General features: G+C 44.7%; 1 protein-coding gene and 1 pseudogene across 4 annotated transcripts in view; one reads left to right on the forward strand and one right to left on the reverse strand.

Moving 5' to 3' along the window:
• SH3GL3 (SH3 domain containing GRB2 like 3, endophilin A3) overlaps positions 1-19,490 on the forward strand; it is a 111,737-nt gene that overhangs the window by 6,855 nt on the left and 85,392 nt on the right. The gene's annotated exons all lie outside the window — the stretch shown is intronic.
• LOC112551335 overlaps positions 17,598-19,490 on the reverse strand; it is a 4,883-nt pseudogene continuing 2,990 nt past the window's right edge.

Consider the following 19,490-nt stretch of genomic DNA (forward strand, 5'->3'; position numbering starts at 1 on the left):
GGAGCCCATTCCAGAGCCTGGCAGCCCTAACCGTAAAGTAATGCCTCCTGATATCAAGCCTGAACCGGCTCTCAATCAATCTGTGGCTGTTATTCCTTGTTATTCCAGGTGGTGCCCGGGGGACCAGAGCCTCACCTATTTTCTGCTGGCCCCCCCAGCGGCCACCAGATCCCCTCTCAGTGTTCTCTTGTGGAGGCTGAATAGATTCAGGCCCTTTAGTCTACCCTTGTAAGGCCTGGCCTGCTGCCCTCTGACCATGCAAGGGCCCCTCCCCGGGCCCCCCCCAAAGTTAGCCACATCCCTTTTGAAGTGCAGCATCCAGCACTGGATGCAGTACTCTAACTGCGGCCTGACCAGCACTGCATAGAGGGGAAGAATCATCTCCCTGGACCTGCTTGTGATGCATCTGTAGATGTGCGACAAGGTGTGGTTAGCCTTACTGACCGCTTCCTCGCATCGGTGGCTCATGTCCATCCTGGAGTCAGCAATGACTTCAAGATCCCTTTCATGCACTGTGTTTTTGAGAAAGGTATTCCTGAGCCTATAGGTGTGTTGCTGGATCCTTCTCCCTAGATGCAGCACCTTGCGCTTGTCTGCGTTGAATTCCATCCTATTCTCATCCGCCCACCTCTGTAACCTGTCTAGATCTAGTTGGATTCTGTCCCTCCCCTCCAGTGTGCCCACTTCTCCCCACATCTTGGTGTCATCATCGAATTTGGACAGCATGCTTTCCACGCCCACCTCCAAGTTGCTGATAAAGATGTTGAACAGTACAGGCCCCAGGACAAAGCCCTGGGGAACTCCACTGCCCACATCCCTCTAGGTCGAAAATGACCCGTCCACCACCACTCTCTGGGTGCCACCATTGAGCCAACTTGCCACCCATCTGATGGTGTAGGCATAAATGCCGCAGTCGCCTAGTTTTTTTTTTATGAGCGTGGGGTGAGAAACGGTGTGAAAGACCTTCTTGAAGTCCGGGTAGACAACATCTACCTCAGTGCCCACATCCAAGGAATTTGTGACCTGGACGTAAAAGGAAACAAGGTTAGTCAGGCAGGATCTGCCCGCAGTGAACCTGTATTGGTTGCACCTGAGCATTACCTCCCATGCTGGGCCCCCGCAGATGTGCTCCTTGATAATTTTCTCAAAGGTCTTCGCAAGGACCGAGGTCAGACTAACTGGCCTATAGTTACCCTGGTCCTCCTTTCTCCTCTTCTTGTAAATGGGGACCACATTGGCCCTTTTCCAGTCCTCCTTCCAGTGTCGTCCTCAGCAACTCAATCCAGTAATTTTGGAGAGGAAAATAAGTATATTGCTCAATCTTCCGTCCTAAATGTGTTTTGTTTAGAAGGCCTAATTATGATCGGCAAATAATCCACATTTAGATTTGCTCCCTTCCCCTTCTCTGGTGCCGCCAAGGACAAAAATGGTCCTCCACCTCTCCCCCCACATATCTGTACTTGTAACTCTTTTAAGCAGGCGGTAGACAGTATTTACAGTGTCCTGTCAGTCTTCCACACGGATCAAATGATATGTGCTTGAGGATGATGTTTGTGTAATGTATTAGTTACAGAACGATACATTCAGATTTCATGTGTATCACTTTAATTTGGCAAAACGCATCATGGGTAACAATGTAGGTTTTGGTGTCACTTAAACATTCTTTTATCATTAAAAAATGTTCTTTGTGGTTTTCTTTTAGCAAAATGCTAGAAGGAAGTAGAGTCACATGATCAAGAAGCTGAATTAGGATCTGGAGAACATGGTCATGGAAAAATAGGGCTGGAAGAGAACTCATGACTAAACCATCTCAGTGAAGTCTCTCTTATAACTTTCTCTTGACACTTTACAGGGGCAGAGCTTCCTGAAGTCTAGGTAACCTGCTCCAGTGCTTAAGCACCTTATTGTGAGGAAGCTATTTTTAATCTCCAACCTAAACTTTCTCTGCTGCAATTTGAGGCCATTGCATTTAGTCCTGCCCCTATGGCCAGAGAGAGCAGTCTATCTCCACCCTCTATAATTGTCCTGCAGTTATTTGAAGACTGTTATTTTATCTCCCCTCAGCCTTCTTCTTTCCTCTTAACTCAAATTTTATAGGCTTCTAATAATTTTTGTTGCTTTCTGCTGGACTCTTTTTAATCTGTTCACATCTTTTTTGAATGGTGGGGCCCAAAATTAGGCACAGTAATCCAAGTGAGGCTTCACTAGTGCCTTGAGTTGAAGTCCCAGCAATGTGGCACGTGGTAAAATCATTCTGTGCCTTGCTTTCCCTTCTGCAAAATGGGTATAGTACTTAATGAATTGTGTTGAGGAGATAGATTTAAATATTTGAGGCATTGAAATATTCCAGAAGGAGTCTTGAGCTGGCCAGAGTTACTTATAGATGCTTAGCTAGTTTACAGAGCCACCATTTTACAAAATAGTTGCAGAAAGGTATTCCTATGGTGGTAGGTTGCTGGAGGGGACATGCTCATCTGATCTCTAAAGGATTCATATGCACAGCAGGAAATGATGAGAGTATTCAATGTAACACTTTAAACACAAACAGTGTGCATGCCTAAAACTTGCCCAAAGAGCTGCAGTCAAGGTGGAAGAGGAGGTTAAAAAGGGCACAGGGCTGTGAGCCAGGAGCTATTCTCAGCAATGTCACATACAGCCTGTGTGGCGGTGAGCACAGTCTGTAATCTTTGTGGGTTTCAACTACAACATGCATAAAATCATGATGGTAATATATGACTCATTGGGATATTATGAGGCTCCTTTACTTAATTTCTGCTTCATGATCTGTGTTAGAGAAAGGCAAATGATTACTTACTTGAATGTAAAACTCTTGCAGGCCTATTTCCATTTAAAAAATACATTTCTAAGGGCATCAAAATCTGCCTGCTCTCTCAGATCAGGGTACTGATGCTTCAGTCCCTGTGCTGGTCAATTCAAACATCAGGCCAAGTCATCAGACAGAAGGACTTTTGACAGTTTCAGCCTCTTGCGTGCTGGCAAGCTAGCAGAAGATTAATACAATGTAATCGGTGTCTGTAAGATCTCAAGTTATGGAGGTCTTTGCATTTGCAGTAAGGGACCACCAGGTCTGGAAAATGCAAATCTTAGCAGTGATGCAGCTGGTATTTTGGGGGAAGCTGTCAAGTGCGGTTGCACTGTTTATGGCAATGCCAAAAAACGTTTTTGTAGTGGGATCAGATCTTTAGCCGTCCTTCTGGAATGTTTCTCCTGTTAGAGTTTCTTGGCTTTGTTGGAGGTTGTCATGTAAGCATAATGAAAGTTCAAGCTGAAGCTGACACTCCATCCTTAACGCCTGCTCTAGTCTGAGTCACTGCAGCGCGGACTGGGTGATACATTACAGTGCATTCTTCTGAGAATACAGCAATTCCAAAGAACAAGTAGACAAGTTAAACAGAGCAACAGTATCACATTTAAATGTCCTTGCCTTTGTTTACGTCATCACCTAAATGTTATTTGAAAACTACTGTAGTGTCCTGAAAATTACTTGTTTGCTAAATGCTGGGAGCCAAATGCTGATGCAGAGGTTGGCCAGGATCCATATTTTAAACAAACAGGGACAGATTCTCCCCTCGATTTGCAGTGGTCTGATGTAGCTTCTCTAATTTGTGCCTCCTCCTGCTATCCAGCCGGAGATCAGAATCTGGCCTCCCCAACCTCAGTCTATACGCACTCTTTCTATTGACATAAATCGGAAATCTGTGGCTAGTCAAGGGCATGAGATATGTGCAAGTTAAAAACAAAGCAAAATTGAAGGATATGAGAGTTGGTACGTATTTCTTCTTACTGTGCCCTTCATGAATTGGGTTTCTTGGGAAATTCCAGATAGCTGTATGTAAAACCCAGCAAGCTACAAAATATGTCTGATTCGTCAAGCTCTTTGTTTAAGAAAGAAAGAAATGCTGTCTTGATTTATAATTGTGGTGTTTTAAGACTGATGCTTCTATTTATACTAACATCACTTTAACCATTTTATACTATGACAGAAGAATCCCATACTCTGCGCTGCTGTCATTATTAACGGATCTCTCCCCCACACTGCAGAAATGAAGCCACTTCTGGAGTGCAGTCTCATGATTTGACATTTAGCAAGTTGGGAGATGAAGGCCCAGTCTTTTACAATACTTTGCACAGGCCCAATTAGAAAATGGCTCATTGAGAGTTGTCAGATTGTACAGGAAGTTCTCGTCCATACAGTTCTTTTCTTCTACCAGTGTATGCACATTTTTACCATTAAAATTAATATAAGTTATTCATATTCATTGATACCATTTAATTTCAGTGCATCTTAAGTATCGGCAGCTGTGTATGCGAGACACAAAAATAACTTGGCTTTGCATGCTTCTTTTCCAAAGGACAGGGCATTGAGTCTCTGAAGAGAATTAGTTCTGTTTCTGTACTACCCTAGTGAAATTACATTTTTTATATAGTACCTACAGTTAATGAAGCCCACACATAGCCATACTCCAAGTGACACTAGCCTAGTTAGGAAAAGAGCATGACTCTCACTAAGTGCAGAGTCCCAAGAATATATTCTTCGTGTCCTGACCACAAATCCAGTGCCCTCAATGGTAGAAGTTCTAAGAATTGCACTTCTATAGTTAGCGATGAATAATCTACTCACTACTCAGTATATTTTTTGTTTACTCCTTCTGTTAAATTTTTGCATTTGGGTGCAAATGGGCATAACATTGGCTAGAGACAGAAGCTACATAAACTGGTTTAAGTGATCAGAAACTGATTTAAACCTGTAACAGAACAGAAGTTCAGTGCACATAAACTGCTTTCAAAATGGCCCAAACTAGTTTAAGATAAACCTGGGTGAATGTAGTGATTGGGGTCAAACCAGTTTACAGAACTTGTGTCCAGACCCCTTCCTGTCTTAAGTTAAACCAGAGTCCCCCAGCATGCTCTGCAGCCCTGGGCTGTGCTGTGCAGTCTGCTCTAGGGAGCAGGGATGGCTCTACCCTTCTGCCCTCTAGCTGGGGTGAGGGTGTGGCCAGATGCCAGCTGGCCATGGCGCCCTGAGTTGAAGGGGGCTGGGGAGCCCTGGGACCCCAGCTGAGGTGTACCTGGCCGGGGCACAGCAGCCTCTGTCACGCACCCCTGCCCTTGGTGCTCCAGCGGCAGGGGCAGGAGCCTAGCCATATGCCAGTCAAGGTGGAAGGAAGAGGGCTTATTTCTCCCCTGCCAATCCAGGCTGGTTCTTTAACAACTGCATGCCAAATCACTGCCTGTACAACAAAAGTGACTAACACCTTGTTAAAATGTTAATCCAACAGCCATCAGGACTGCAGTATGTGGCTACCAGCTTTGAATGTTTCTCAGTTATTGGCCCACCTGCCTAGCCGATATGTTTTCCTATCCAGAGACTTACTGGAGGAAGGGACAAGATAGGACCTTTCTTAAGGAGAAGACTCCAACCCCTCTCACCTCTGGCACCTCTCACCTCTAGCAGAGACTAAAGTAAGAAGATGATAAGGGGGGGAAGTGGGATGTGTTTCTCCACAGCTACCCCCAGCCACGAGGGAGGGGGAAGAGGCTGGGGCACCCAGCTAGTCACTTGCCACCTGTGAGCACAGAGCCAAGCCCTGCAGGACCAGACTGAGAGGTGGGAGGTGTCGGCAAAGACCTGGCACAGTCATCATGTGTATGTGCTGGAGACAGAGCTAAGGGAACAGGCAAGGGTTGCAGACATTTTGAGCTAGTGAGACAAAAGAATGCAGTGAACTACATTTGCTAGGGTTACCATACGTTGGATTTTTCCTGGATGTGTCCTCTTTTTGAGTCCTCCAATCTCCCTCCAGGTGGGTTTTTCAAATCTGAGCAAATGCCCAGTTTTTTGCTTTGTTCTGCTGGTGGGAGTAGGGGGAGAGGCGATTGTAGCCAGGGAGCACCACATGTGTCTGCACATGCCTTGGGAACTGCAGGTAAGTAAGACTGGGTTAGGGGGCTGGGAGGATTGCCTGATCCTCCAGTGGGGTTGGGGGGCAGGCCTTTTGAGGGCAGCGGGGTGCTCTATGGCTGGGCTAGCAGCACAGGGGCCTGTGTACACAGGGGTGGAGTGGCCAGGAGACACTGCCCACGGGAGGGGGGCCGTGGCCACGCCAGGCCTCCTGATGCAGTGCAGCAGCCCTGGCCCAGGGAGTGGGGGTGCTACAAGCCTCCTCCTCTTCCCTCCAGCTTGCGCTGGGGCCGGACTCACTCTGAGTCACTGCGCTCCAGCCCGGTTGGGATGGGGGCAGCTGGGGTCCCTCTGGCAGGGCTGCAGGGAGTGGGACCTGCAGGTTGGGAGTGAGGGGCATCAGCAGGGATGGGGGGGACTGCAGGTTGGGAATGAGGGGCACCAGCGTGGCCCAGGGGGGCAGGATACTGCGGTTTGGGAGTGGGGGGGACACCAGTAGGGCTGGGTTTTGTGGGTTGGGCGTGAGGGACAGCAGCAGAGTTAGAGGGGGAGGAGGGAGCTGTGGCTTGGCAGTGAGGGGCAACAGATTGGGCAGGGGCAGGCCACCAGCATATCACTGCCCCCTAACAGACATATTTCTCCCTCCCCCCCAGTGACAGGTGTCCCCTTTTTTGGAACTGAAAATATGGTAACTCTACATTTACATTATAAAACAGAAGCTGTAAAAGGTGGGAGACTGGAATGCAAGGACTTGTCTTTTTGTTTTATTACATTCCAGTTAAATTGGGCTAAGCTGTGTGTGCTCTCACTGTGTTTTACTGTGCTGTATCTTAGCTTAGGCAACGGTTTTTGGTTGCTCTGTGGTGTGCTTGAGGTTGCAAAGTTCTGTGTTGAATACATGCTTGCTTCAGAGAGAGGACTGTTCTTGTTCAAGCTTTTATGAATTCAATGCTACTACTTTTTCCCCCACCCCTCTCCTCAGTCTGGCAGCAGTTGCCCCACCTCCCTTGAGCTGGGGCCAACTAGGGCCCCCACCCCAGCGTGCTAGCCCCAGGCTGTTGCCTGGCCATGCCCCTTCCACTCCAGCAGGGAGGGGGGAATGTCTCTCTTCCCTCCCCTTTGGCATTGGCTGGCAGGCATGCTGTGGCACTCCCAACTTCTGGCTTGAGCTACTGCAGCCATGTGGCTGCATTTCCTGCATCAAAAGTGAATGTCTGTCCATTTGCTAATTGGTTCAAGCTGCGCTGCTTGGACTAACCTGCAAAGAATCAATCGATTCAGCCTTGGGCTGTTTCACTGTCTGTACCTAGGGCATGTTTTATTTAGACTCTTGGAAGCGGTCTTCACATTTTTAAACCAAATGCATTCTTGGTGCAACTCCATTGACTTCAGCAGAATACCACCAGGGATGAATTTGACCTTTGCTGTTAATGTTTTTAGGCTGATTTTAGCACACGTCTGTTGCTGCCAAGTGGGAGTTTAAGAATTGGGATTTTTGGATAATGATTCCTCCAACAGCTGTCCAGTACAGTTATAAGATACCTGAGTGAGGTTTGGAAGGCTGTGGCTTGCATTCAGAATTCTGGACTTGTCATTACTTCCCTGTTGATAGAAAAACTGAACTTTGAATGGTGTCTTCGCTGTCTCCAAAGGCAGACAGAATGACACAGACACTCAGCTGCTTTCTGTCTCTAGCCGAGGATATAACGCTTCTTGGCCTGGCTTCTGTGTTACAGTAGGTAGGGGAGAAACCCCCCCCCACATTTAAGTAAATTATTAATCAAAGGCTATAATTTTTCATCTGCTTCAGCACCAGCAGCTTCATTTTGATGTCTAGAAACCCCATCCAAAGAAAGTCATCATAAGACTTTGAAAGAATGTAGGTCGAAATCTGCCTTGATCCTGCAGTTGATTATCCAGAATAAATCCCACTGAAATCAGTAAAGCTGCATGGGTGTAAATGTGGTGAGACTTTGTTTCTCAGCTTCTACTTACTACAGATCTTATTAAATCTTCATTTTGGAGCTTCTAACAACTGAATATTTCCCACTTTTTCCTATGCAAAATACAGAGAATATCCAGTTGCAACCCAATAATTTAGCAAAAACATTTGAGTAAAACTAAACAAAATAGCAAAATGTCTTTGCCTCTGTTGGCTTCTCTGGAACTCCAGCATATGCCCTGCAGCCAAGTTTTGACCTCTGTTACAACATTGCACCTCAAATGCCTCTCTTATTATATGACATGCAATCATGCTTGCCTGAATTTCTCTCTGTCTCCAATGTTTCATTTTCCTTTCTTGCGATATAAACAACCTACAGTTAGAAAGATGGAGATCAAAACACAAGTAGCATACGGACTTTTCAGCCTTTCAGTTAAAAAGAAAAACAAAATAAAAAAGGAATTTCACAGAACAGCATTGCAAGGAGGTCCTATTTCTGTCAGAGGGAAGAGGCAGCATGTTTTGATGGGAGTATGGCATGCTTTTTAGTGCACCATCAATAGAAAGTAGTTTGATATTTGCTGTTCTGTCACTAACCCTATTGCACTCAGATTTGATGGTGGTGCACAGCCCCTTAAAGTGGTTCATTGTAATCCAGCATGCATGTCATTCAAATGAAATAGCTTTGTGTGTTCAGATGGATATTAGAGAATCAGATGGGTAGATCTCTGTTTTATCATCAAATTAATGACATCCCAGAACTATTTTTTTTTTTTAATTCCACTCTTTACAGTTGCTTGGAAACCTCTGGAACGCTGCCAAGGATGTCATCCCTGGAAAACTTAAGCAAGGGGGGGAAAAAACCTGAGAGAGAGATCTTGGTTTTGAAGAAAATTCAGCCAAAGCAATTCTCAAGTTATATATGCATTTTGCTAGTGGACCTCTTAGCTAGGCTGCGCTTGTATCCTACACTTTTTTTTTTTTTTTTTACTTCAAGTATTTGTTTATCTCCTTTTAAAGCTTATTTATAGCAATTGCACAGATTGTTGTCCTTTGTAGTTTATTTCCAGTAACGACTACGTGCTGTACTGAAAATGTCCACCTGTTCTTGTAGTCATAACTAAATCAGTCCTGGACCCATCAAGATTGCAGGGGCATTGACTCAAAATGAGTGGCTTGTGGAGAAAACTCTAATAGTTGTGTTAGAGTGCTGGTGAATAAAATTCAGTAAAAGCAACAGATATCGTTTTAGTCAGAGAGAAATTCATACTTCAGGTTTTTCACTTTGGAAGGGAATGGAATAGGAAAAAGCAGAATTTGTCCCCTTGGATTTGTTTTTGTTTTTTGTTTTTTAATTGAGTATTTGATCAGATGTGTTCATTTACTAATGCTGTAACACAGAAGTGGTCAATTATTTGGGCTGGTGGGCCACTTTAATGAGTTTTGGTGACCTGTTGAGTGCCACACCTCCCTTTCCCCCTTCTCCTTCTCCCCCATCCCTCCTTCCCAGGGCTGCAATGTGCCCTTGCCCCCTCACCCCCCCTGCCTAGAGTCTACCCATCCAGGGCTTTAGCATGCCATGCCCCTCCCTATACCACCCTGCCCTCCTCCCCTACTTCCTCTCCATGTCTGGGCCTGGCAGCTCCTGGCTGTGTCCACAGCTGCCCAGATGTGGCTGGCAGGGTGTTGCTACAGCTACAGGCAATGACCAGCATGAAAGCCTGAATCCTCCTGCAGCTGTAGCATGCCCTGCCCACCTGCCTCCCCCAGCTCCTGAAGTCCCAAAACAGCTCCTGGAGTCCCAAAACAGCTGCCGGCCATGGTTGGACAGCTGTGGACGCTGCCAGCAGCTGCTGGGTCTGTACTTGGGTGTGGGGGAGGTGGGTAGGGTGTGCTACAGCTGTGGGCAGGTTCATGCTTCTGCTTCTGCACTAGTGGCAGCCCTGGCCCAGAGAGGGAGTGCACCTGGCACGCCAGAAACAACCCTGGCCATGTGGCACCATTTGGCTGCCAGTCTCCACCTGTTCACTGGGTGGATCCATTCACTTGGTGGGCACCTGCCTGTGGGCCAGATCCAATCAGTTGGCAGGCCAGATCCAGCCCATGGGCCAGATGTTGCCCACTCCTGCTGTAACCGGTTACAGTGCTCATTTTATCTTGTAACAGCAATTTCTGGAATAAGTATATTTATATACATGTACGTCCATTACATAATGTAAAGTATTTACATTTCATTGGTGGAAAGTGGAAATAATGGGAGAAATTGGGAAAAAATCTGACGGCCTTTTCTCAAGATAGATCATAATGAAGTGGAAAAAAGTTTCATAAGTTAAAATAACTAGTAAACAACCCCTCACTGGGGAGCAGGGAGCTTTCCCTTGCCATGCTGCAGCTGGGTAGTGGAGATAAGTGGTGCAGGGTGAAGCAGTAGTGGTGGCTGGGTCCTGGCACTGGCCTGTCTCAGACCCAAGTTGGACTACCTTGGCCTACAGCTGGAACAGGCAGCCCACCGCTGGTATAGATAAAAATTAATCCTTGCTGTGTTGAGCATCAAGTATGCTGAGGCATTTCTGTTCTGTGGAACAGAGGCTTTATTTCATGCTTCCTGTTGGGACTAATATATACTTTCTTTTCTTGTTTATATGCATAACCTTTTGAAATCTTTATTATGATGCTTTCTACTTTTTGTGAAAATACTCCTTTGTTATTACCTGTTCTCAAACATCTAGGTTCTGGCCAGCAAAGGAAGGTTGATTAGTGATACTGCAGAAATGAAACATTTCCTCATGGGGTCATACCCTGTTCCTGCAGTGAGGAAGGAACAAGTTCAAATCAAGAAATCCTGTGGTTATTGACAGCGCTGTGTCTGAGCTTTTATAACAGATTGTGACTTTGCAGTTAGTACCTCTTTGTCTATCAACACATATGGGAAGCGGCCAGAAGACTGGTACAGATCACTCTATTTGATGAACAAAGGTTCATTGATGGAAGGAGAAAAAACTATACACAAACATAGCTACTCTTTTAGAAAAATAATTGGGTCTTTCATGTTGTTTTTACCCACCTCTCCTCTCAAGTTATAATCTAAAATCAGGTGAATGATTTTTTCAAAAATTGTAGCTGTTCCCCTTTTGCAGGGAATAAAATGAACCTACCTTTTTCACATTTTGTGTGCATTGATTTTTAAATCTGGACTTGCATTAAACTTGAAAGTTTTGCTTCTTAAGACCCTGGCTATAAAAGAATTTTGAAAATGATTTCTGTAAAAAGAAATTACTGAAAATTGCTCAAAATGGTGTTTTAATGATCTTTTTGCAAAAGGTTTTGGTTTCTAATAACTGTCCTTGAAAGATGGCAGTTCTTGTGTAAGGGTTGGAGATATCTATCAGGTAGGATTAGTAAGAGTAGAGATGATCCTCAATGGGTGCGTCTACACGAGACACTGCACATTGGCTTAATAACGCTGCACAGTAGTGTCATGGCAAACTGTGATAGTAGCCTACTGTACAGTGTTATTAGGCTAATGCCCAGTGTCACCAGTTAACCATGTGCCCGTGCTAATGCGTGGTGACTTTAGGTACTGCGCATTTAGTTAGTCCTTTATTAAGGAAGTAGTAAACCAAATGCTCAGTATCTAAGGCGCCTTAATGAACATGTTAGATCAGGGGCGTGCAATTATTTTGGGCAGAGGGCCACTTACTGAGTTTTGGCAAGCCATTGAGGGCTGCATGATAGACAGCCAGGGGCAGATAAATATTAATTTTCTAAAATTTTTAGGGGCCCTGCGGGCCGGATGGAATAGCCTGGTGGGCTGCATCTGGGCCCTGGGTCACATTTTGCCCACCCCTGTGTTAGATGCTCCCAATTAGAAGGAGACAGGAGTTTGAATTGCCCTACTTATGCTATTTCGATGAGCTAATATGCCATATTTTCATTGTGTATGTAATGATACAGAAAACGAGTGCTGTGTATACCGCAGGTGTGTCCATGCTAAAATCCCAGATTGAGACTCACCTAAGTTTAAGGGATGTTGGATCAAAAATTGACCTCTGTTTTGGCTTCACCTGTATTTTATAGAACACTTTGCAACCAAGAGCCCAGTGTACTCTGCAAACCATATATAAAATAATGCCTTTATCTCAAGGGAGGGGGGAGAGAGGAGTAAGCTGGTACCCTTTTAAGAGCACTACGTATTGTTGATAAAATACAGTAAGACTGGTTGGAATATTTTAACTTCTGAACATTTGCACTATGTTTGCTTAAAGCACTTGAAGCAGAAGGCAAATCCCTTTCTCTTGATTATTTGAAGTGTAGTACTAATATATAAATAGTAGTAGCTTGAATAGGAATACATTTATAAGTGAATATTTATTTCATCTTTTTAAGAAGAATACAGGCCGTCCAAGTCTGACACTATAATTTTAATTTTATGATGGTAGAATATGTTTTTGACATTATTTAACAGAAGCTATAATACATCATCTTGTATCTTAATTCATTTCTATGGCATGTTTTTTGATTCACTCAAATGGAAAACCTTAAATTGATGTCACTGAATATTGTAAGACAGAGAAATATTTAAATGTTCCATTTATCAGAGCCAGTATGTAAAATGTAACACATGAATTGTTTTTGTATAAGCAGGCTGACATGCCCTAAAGCTATAATTGTGTTAGCAGTTTCTGGAATAACTAGCATGTTGAACATACCTGTGCAGTATAAATGTAAACTTGTGTAAGAGCAAGTTCCATTTCTATCATCTTGCAAGCATTTTTCTTCTTCTTTCTCTTTGTAAATATAAAATTACTTTTTGTAATTTTCAGACATAATTTTCCATTCAGCTTCTCATTACTGTTGAGTTAGGAGCACTGTGCAGAAAGTCTGTGTGGCACCTTTTTGCATTTTTAATATTCAGAGCACATACCAATTGGATCATGTGTTTAGATTAATTCAATTAGAAAAAATAATTTGAACTGTTCACAAGGATTACGTAAAATAGCACTGTTCCGTAGTAATGAAAGAAATGCTTCATTGTTTTTTGGCAGTGTTCTCAAAACAATTGCTATAGCAGGTAAGCAGACCTAAACCCTAAGGCCCCTTCTACATGTGCAGGTAAACAAGCGATGGGATCTAATGTGCGATTCGCACAGTTTTCCACTTAAGCCCATTGTGTCGCTGATGAAGCGGCGAGTCCAGTACTGGGGTCCTCCTGCACTGGAAAGAAGCAAGCTCCTTGAGGGGGGCACCCAGCTGTGGGAATGCCCCATGCACCCTCGGGACTGGAAGATCATTGCTGCAGCAGTGTGGGAAATCCCTGCAGCCAGAAGATTGAGGTGATCCTCCAGCCCTGGGGGTTTCCCTACCCTCCTGGGATGGGAGGGCCACCCCTGCAGTGATCTTCTGGTCTTGGTGGTTTCCCCATACTCCAAAGCCCTAAGGACCATGGTAGCTGTGATTCCCCAGGGTCCAGGGGTTTTATACATCCCACGCCCTAGGGATCATGGCTACTGCAATCCCCAGGATCCAGGGGTTTCACACACCTGAGCCCCAGGGATTGTTGTTGCTGAAACCCCCATGGGCTGGGGGTGTGGGAAACCCCAGACCCTGGGGACTGCAGCTGGTCCAATCCCTAGGGCTTGGGGGTTTTCTGCTGGGCAGGGTGCACCCCTGTGGCTGGGAGCCCCATCAGCTGACAAGAGCTTCCAGCCCCAGGATAGACCCTGTTACACATGCAAATTAAAGCTCATTAGCAACCAACTATAAAGTTAGTACACATTTTCAACGTCTAACTATTTTAGAGTTATAAATTATGATTAGATTATTTCCAAAGAAAGCAGCAGCAACTTCCTCACCTCCATGGCAGTCGGAATAGTAACAACAAATTGGGGGGAGTAATGAACAGTAGGCTTATTTCTGATAGTTCCCTTGCACAGTGACACTTGAATCATGTTTTTCTGTTGTTGCTGAGTTTTATCTGGTGGCATGAATAGAAGCTTCAGTATAGCCGGCAAGGTTTGCTTGGTTTTGGGTTGGTTGTTTGTTTTTTTTGTCTTGTGACACATGGACCTGACTTGCATTAGCAGTGAGCAAGTATCCTTGGCTCCTTTTTTTCGGTTCAGAAGTATTGTGGCTGAGGTCATCATCCAAACTGCATTGAAATTGGCAGCGCTGTGATTGGCGTTGACTTCAATGAGAGTGGTACTAGGTGATGTTTGGATTTTTACTCTCTGTCTATGCATATAGAAAAGCTTACTATGCCATTTTACACTCTCTTAATTTGTAATGGACTGACCTGTGGAAAAAATTGCTGCTTTATTGTTTTATAGAATCATAGGTGGTGCAGTCACCATACTTGGAGGTGTTCAAGGGGAGGCTGGACAAGCACCTCGTTGAGCTCATTTGTGCCCAATAACCTCCTACCCATGGCAGGGGACCAGATTTGATGATCTTACAGGTCCCTTCCAGTCCTTTGATTCTATTATTCTATAGAAAATTAGGGTTGGGAGGGACCTCAGGAGGTCATCGAGTCCAACCTCCTGCTCAAAGCAGGGCCATTCCCAACTAGATCATCCCAACCAAGGCTCTGTCTAACCTCCAAGGACACAGATTCCACCACCTCTCTGGGTAACCCATTCCAATGTTTTACTACTCTCCTAGTGTGAGAGTGTTTGTTTTTTTTTTTCCTCCATAACTAACCTAGACTTCCCTTGCTGCAACTTGAAACCATTGATCCTTGTTCTGTCATCTGCCACCACTGAAAACAGTTTAGCAGCGCTATCCTCTTATGAGCCCTCCCCTCCCCGCCCCCTTCAGATAGTTGAAGGCTGCTATTAAATCTCCTCCTTAGTTTTCTCTCCTCCAGACTAAATAAATTCAGTTCCATCAGCTTCTCCTTCAAGTCATGTTCTCTAGCCCTCAGACCATTTTCATTGCCTTCCACTGGACTCTCCAATTTATCTGCATCCTTTCTATAGTGGGGGGTCTAAAACTGCAGCTGCCTGTAGCAGGTGGGCTGTACTGTGCCACAAACCCCCTGGGGCTCTGCTGGTCCCCACTCACCCCAGCCCGTGCTGGAGTGGCCCCAGGAGTGGCCGACACCAGCTGCCTGCAGCCTCTGGGATAGACCGTGCCGTGGTGTAGGCAGCTGGTGTCAGCTGCTCCCGGGGTCACTGCAGCATGGGCTGGGGTGAGTGCAGACAAGCAGAGTCCCAGGTGGTGCAGGGCACGGCACTCACCCCAGTCCCGGGAGCAGCCGACACCAGCTGCTACAGGGCACCGTGCAGCCCAGCGGCTGCAGGCTGCTGGTGTCGGCCACTCCCAGGGCCACTCCAGCATGGGAGTGCTACAGGCAGCTGAAGTCGGCTGCTGTTGGGACTGCTGCAGCCAGGGTTGGGGTGAGTGCCACTGTATTCCCTCTGGTTTTCTGCCTTGTGCAGTCCCGGGAGTGGCACCCCTCCCTCCCCGCCCTTTCCCTGGTCCCCACCATGAGAACCTATCCCTATTCGTTACATTGTAAAGCAGGTTCCCTTTATGCAAATTTGATTTATGAGCCGTTCTCCGGGAATGCGTTTACCACATAAATCGAGGGGAAATCTGTATACCATATTGGTATCAGTGGAAGTCATGGAGCTGATACTGTTTTGTTTTGTTTTTTCTTTTAAAAAGGAAAATTAAATGAATTGGCACTGCTACTTACTAAACTAGAATAGTGGGTAATGAAAAAGCAGAGAGCATAATTAACCATTCATTTTTAAGAGATTTAATAAAATGCAAAAAGTAAGTAAGTGCTGTAGTATTTAGGTAAGTAAGTAGCATTTTAATACAAGATTATGGGGAAAAATCAATTAGTTATTTCTGTGGGAATGGACATCCCCAGGAACTGTCTTGATTTAAATGGAAACAGCTTTGAGAAAAGCAGTAGGCAGAGGTCATAGACGGATAGTTTTTTTATCTGATTTATCACCTTTTTATGCATGCAGAATTGCTGCTGGTGTCTGAACAGCATATTGAGACAGTATTATTAAAATAATATTGCCTAGAACTAATTCAAAACCTGATGAACCAAGACCTATGATTTCATCAATTTCCAAGTTAATTTACACTACTTACAAGACTATCAACTAAGCTGAATTAATCAAAATGAAGAGAGAGAGATTGTATGATGAAATTTGGGAATAGTCTATCTTGAAATCTAACCTTGAAATCTTAAAATCTTAATCTTAAAATCTAATCTTGAAACTTTTTTTTTTTTATTCAATACCATTTCAAATGGGTTTGATAAAACTGCCTCTGAGTTACAGCATTATCAAGAGGTTTCCATTGGGCCATTGGAAAGCAGAACTAGTCTAGCACAGAAGTAGCAGATGAAATCAGATTTTCTGAGCATTTACTCTGTCCTTAGTTAGACAAAAACTCCCATTGAAATTAGTCCAGAATAAAGTCAGAAAAAGGTCTGGAGGAATTTCAGGATATTTCTGATGCATGGGCATTTGGATGATGCCTGAGAAATAAGGCAAAGTCAAGGTGATAACTGAGCAATGTAGTCATGGTGACTCCCAACATGCTCTGCTTCTTTATTTATTTGTATTTGCACAGCCATTGAATGCCTACATTAGACCACATCTGATTTTAAAGGGCTTCTCAATATTCCATGAAAGCTATCCAGTAAATTGGAATCGCTGGTCATGGACTCATTTTAGGACAACCGTGTTTTTATGAATAATGCAGTACAATTAAATGTGTTCAGGAATGAAATATGTCAATGTTTGAAGTATCTTAATTGCTCATTTTCTACACATGGGCCCTGATCATAAGGTGTCTCATATTTCATGGTTCATGATCTTATTGGGGGTTTTTTTGTTGTTTTAATTTTTACTCTTTCAAATTGAGTCTGTTACCTTAGCATAAAAATGTTGTGGTTTAATATTCTAATTACAGCTGACTGAAAAGTTCCTGTCAGACCTAACTATATGAAAAAAAATTATGTTAAGTACCTTGCAATTTGCAAATATGTTGCTGGATAAAGCAAAGCTGTAAAGAATGCATCAGACTTTAAGCACAGGCTTAGCCCTAGTGAATGTAGTCAGTGGACTGTTCATATGCTTAAAATTAGGCAAGCACCTCTACTGAATTGGAGGCTGTATATTTAGTGCTTATTAAAATCAAATAAATACTTATTAAAATCTGAAGTAATGACTAGAAGCCACTTCTCCTAGTCAAATTGACTTTTACCTGCGAAAAGGTTTCAGAGTGATGCTCTGATAGGGTTATTAATGGAATTAATGTGATACAATTTAATGAGCTGTGTCCTAGATTGATTATCCTCTTTCTTTCTAAGGGATAGCAATCAGAGAGAAGCAGTCTACCAAAACTGTGACTAACATATGCCAGCTTTTTCTAGGACAATACAGTATAAATACTCGCTAGACTGAGGAGCTGATAAATATCATGCGACAAGGACAGACATGTAGTGGTGTCACTCATGCAAAGTAATGTTAACTTACTGAAGACAATATGAAGAGAACAGAGACTCAAAGGCAGGCAGGCATGTTACTGTTGTATCCACTTTTTCCCCACTACACAGACAAGTATTAGGTTTTTGGAATTGGATTGAGGTCTGTCGCCAAATATACATTGCTGGTAATGGTATGGTGTTTTATATGTCCATGTGAAAATACACTGTGATTTACAATGTAGAAAAAAACAAGGTACACTGTTCCAAACTGCTCAGTCTCAATGGGACAGAGATGGAAATACAATTAGGGAGCAGCAGCCAGACAGACGCAGGGAGAAGGAAGTGTTGGTGGGATCTACATGAGAAGCCTTTGCAGATGAAGGGGTCAGATGGCATTGGAGGCCTGATCCATTGTGTAGTGAAGTCACCGAGACTCTTCCAGTTGACTTCAGTGGATGAGTGAGCAGACCCTTAAAGGAGGAGGGACAAGAGAGAATGATGGGTTAAAAGGAAGCAGGAGCCTATTCCAAGTGTAAGGAGTTTCAGGGGAGAAATACTGAACACTTAGAGAAGCAGCAGCCTGCATTTTTGGGAGGTGTACCACAAGTTTAAGTTAAAATGTACCACAAGTTAAGCCCCACCTCCTCCCTGCTCTGCCACATGCCAAACACAGTGGCTGCTCATGCCACTTGTGGCACGCATGCTGGGTGTTGGCCACCCCCAAGTTAGAGGATCCAAATGTCTTTATTTCTGTGATTTATATGCCCTCCTTCCCAAAAAACGGCTTGGGGCAGTTTTACAGCAAGACAGAAATTTAAAAGGACAATTAGAATAAATAAAACAAGACAGAGACCCACTAAACAACATCTTGCTCTAGTAGTGGTTGCTAAATGTCTGCCCAAACAGAAAAGTCTTGCAGTGCTTGTGTAAGATGTCCAGTCTTGGGCTCTGGCAGGCCTCAAGTGGGAGGAGGTTCCAGAGCTGAGGAGTAATTGCTGGGAACGACCTCTCATGTGTTTTCCCCAAGTGGACTCGGTCTGTTAATGGTACTTTAGGAGGCTGCTCTCAGCTGACCTTAGGGATTGCAGTAGGGGCATAGGGAAGAAAGTGGTCTTCTAGAGTGTAGGTACCAGACCATTTAGGGCTTTGTAGGTCAAAAGCTAACATCCTCAATTGTGCCCAAAAAGCTACTGGGAGTCAGTGCAGATACTGGAGGACTAAAGTAATGTGCTTTTGGGGACCCACTCCTGTCAGAAGGTAGGTTGCCACATTCTGCACTAGGTGTAGCCTTCAGATGGTTTTCAAGGGTAGCTCATGTAGATCTCATTGAGGTCTAGATTTGAGGTTACAAAGGCATGGATGATGGTGGCCAGATTAGAGTCTGAAACAAAGGGTTGCAACCTTCTCATTAGATGAAGTTGATTTAAAGGTGCTCCCAGTCATGGCTGTAATTTAAATATCCAGGTGCAGCAGATTATCCAGGGGCACACCCAGGCTGCAAACCTGAATGACAAAGGGTGGCTGAACTCCACCAATGATAGGTATCCTAGTCTTTCTCCCATCACATGGCCTGCCCGTCACAGTCACCTATCTTGTCTGGATTCCATGCCATGACACATTGTGACACAGTTGATCTACTTCAGTTGGTGGTGTCCATTTCTGACACTACAGGACTTGGATCAGAAGAGGAGAGGTAGAACTGGGTGTCATCAGCATACTGATGGCTAGGGCTGTGCAAAGCTTCTGGTGCTGATTTGATTCAGAGGAGATTTGGCCCAATTCGGTGGTTAAATTTCCGAATTCAAATTGAATCGGGACCAATTAAAAGGTCTGAATCAATTCGAAGCTCTCTGAATCTTCAGAAAAGGTTTGGAGAGCTTCAGTGATTTGGGCAGTCCCTGCCTGCTGCAGCAGGGGGCTGAAGCTGGACTCCGTGCTGGTAAGTGGGGAGGGAGAGGATCATGGTGGGGCCCCCTGCCAGGCCCCATCCCCTGCCTGCTGCTGCGCCCTGGCTCCCGGTGCTTTAAAAAAAAAAAAGCCCCTCACTGGGTGCTGGCAGGCAGGGAGGGCGATCCCCGCTGCCCCCCACTGCCTCGCACTGCATGGGGAAGCTCTGCCATGAGCCTCCAGAGGCCCTGATTGCTGCTGCTACAGCCGGTGAGTGTGGGGGT

Source organism: Alligator sinensis, unplaced genomic scaffold, assembly GCF_000455745.1.
Source record: "Alligator sinensis unplaced genomic scaffold, ASM45574v1 scaffold259_1, whole genome shotgun sequence".
NCBI classification, from domain to species: Eukaryota; Metazoa; Chordata; order Crocodylia; family Alligatoridae; genus Alligator; species Alligator sinensis.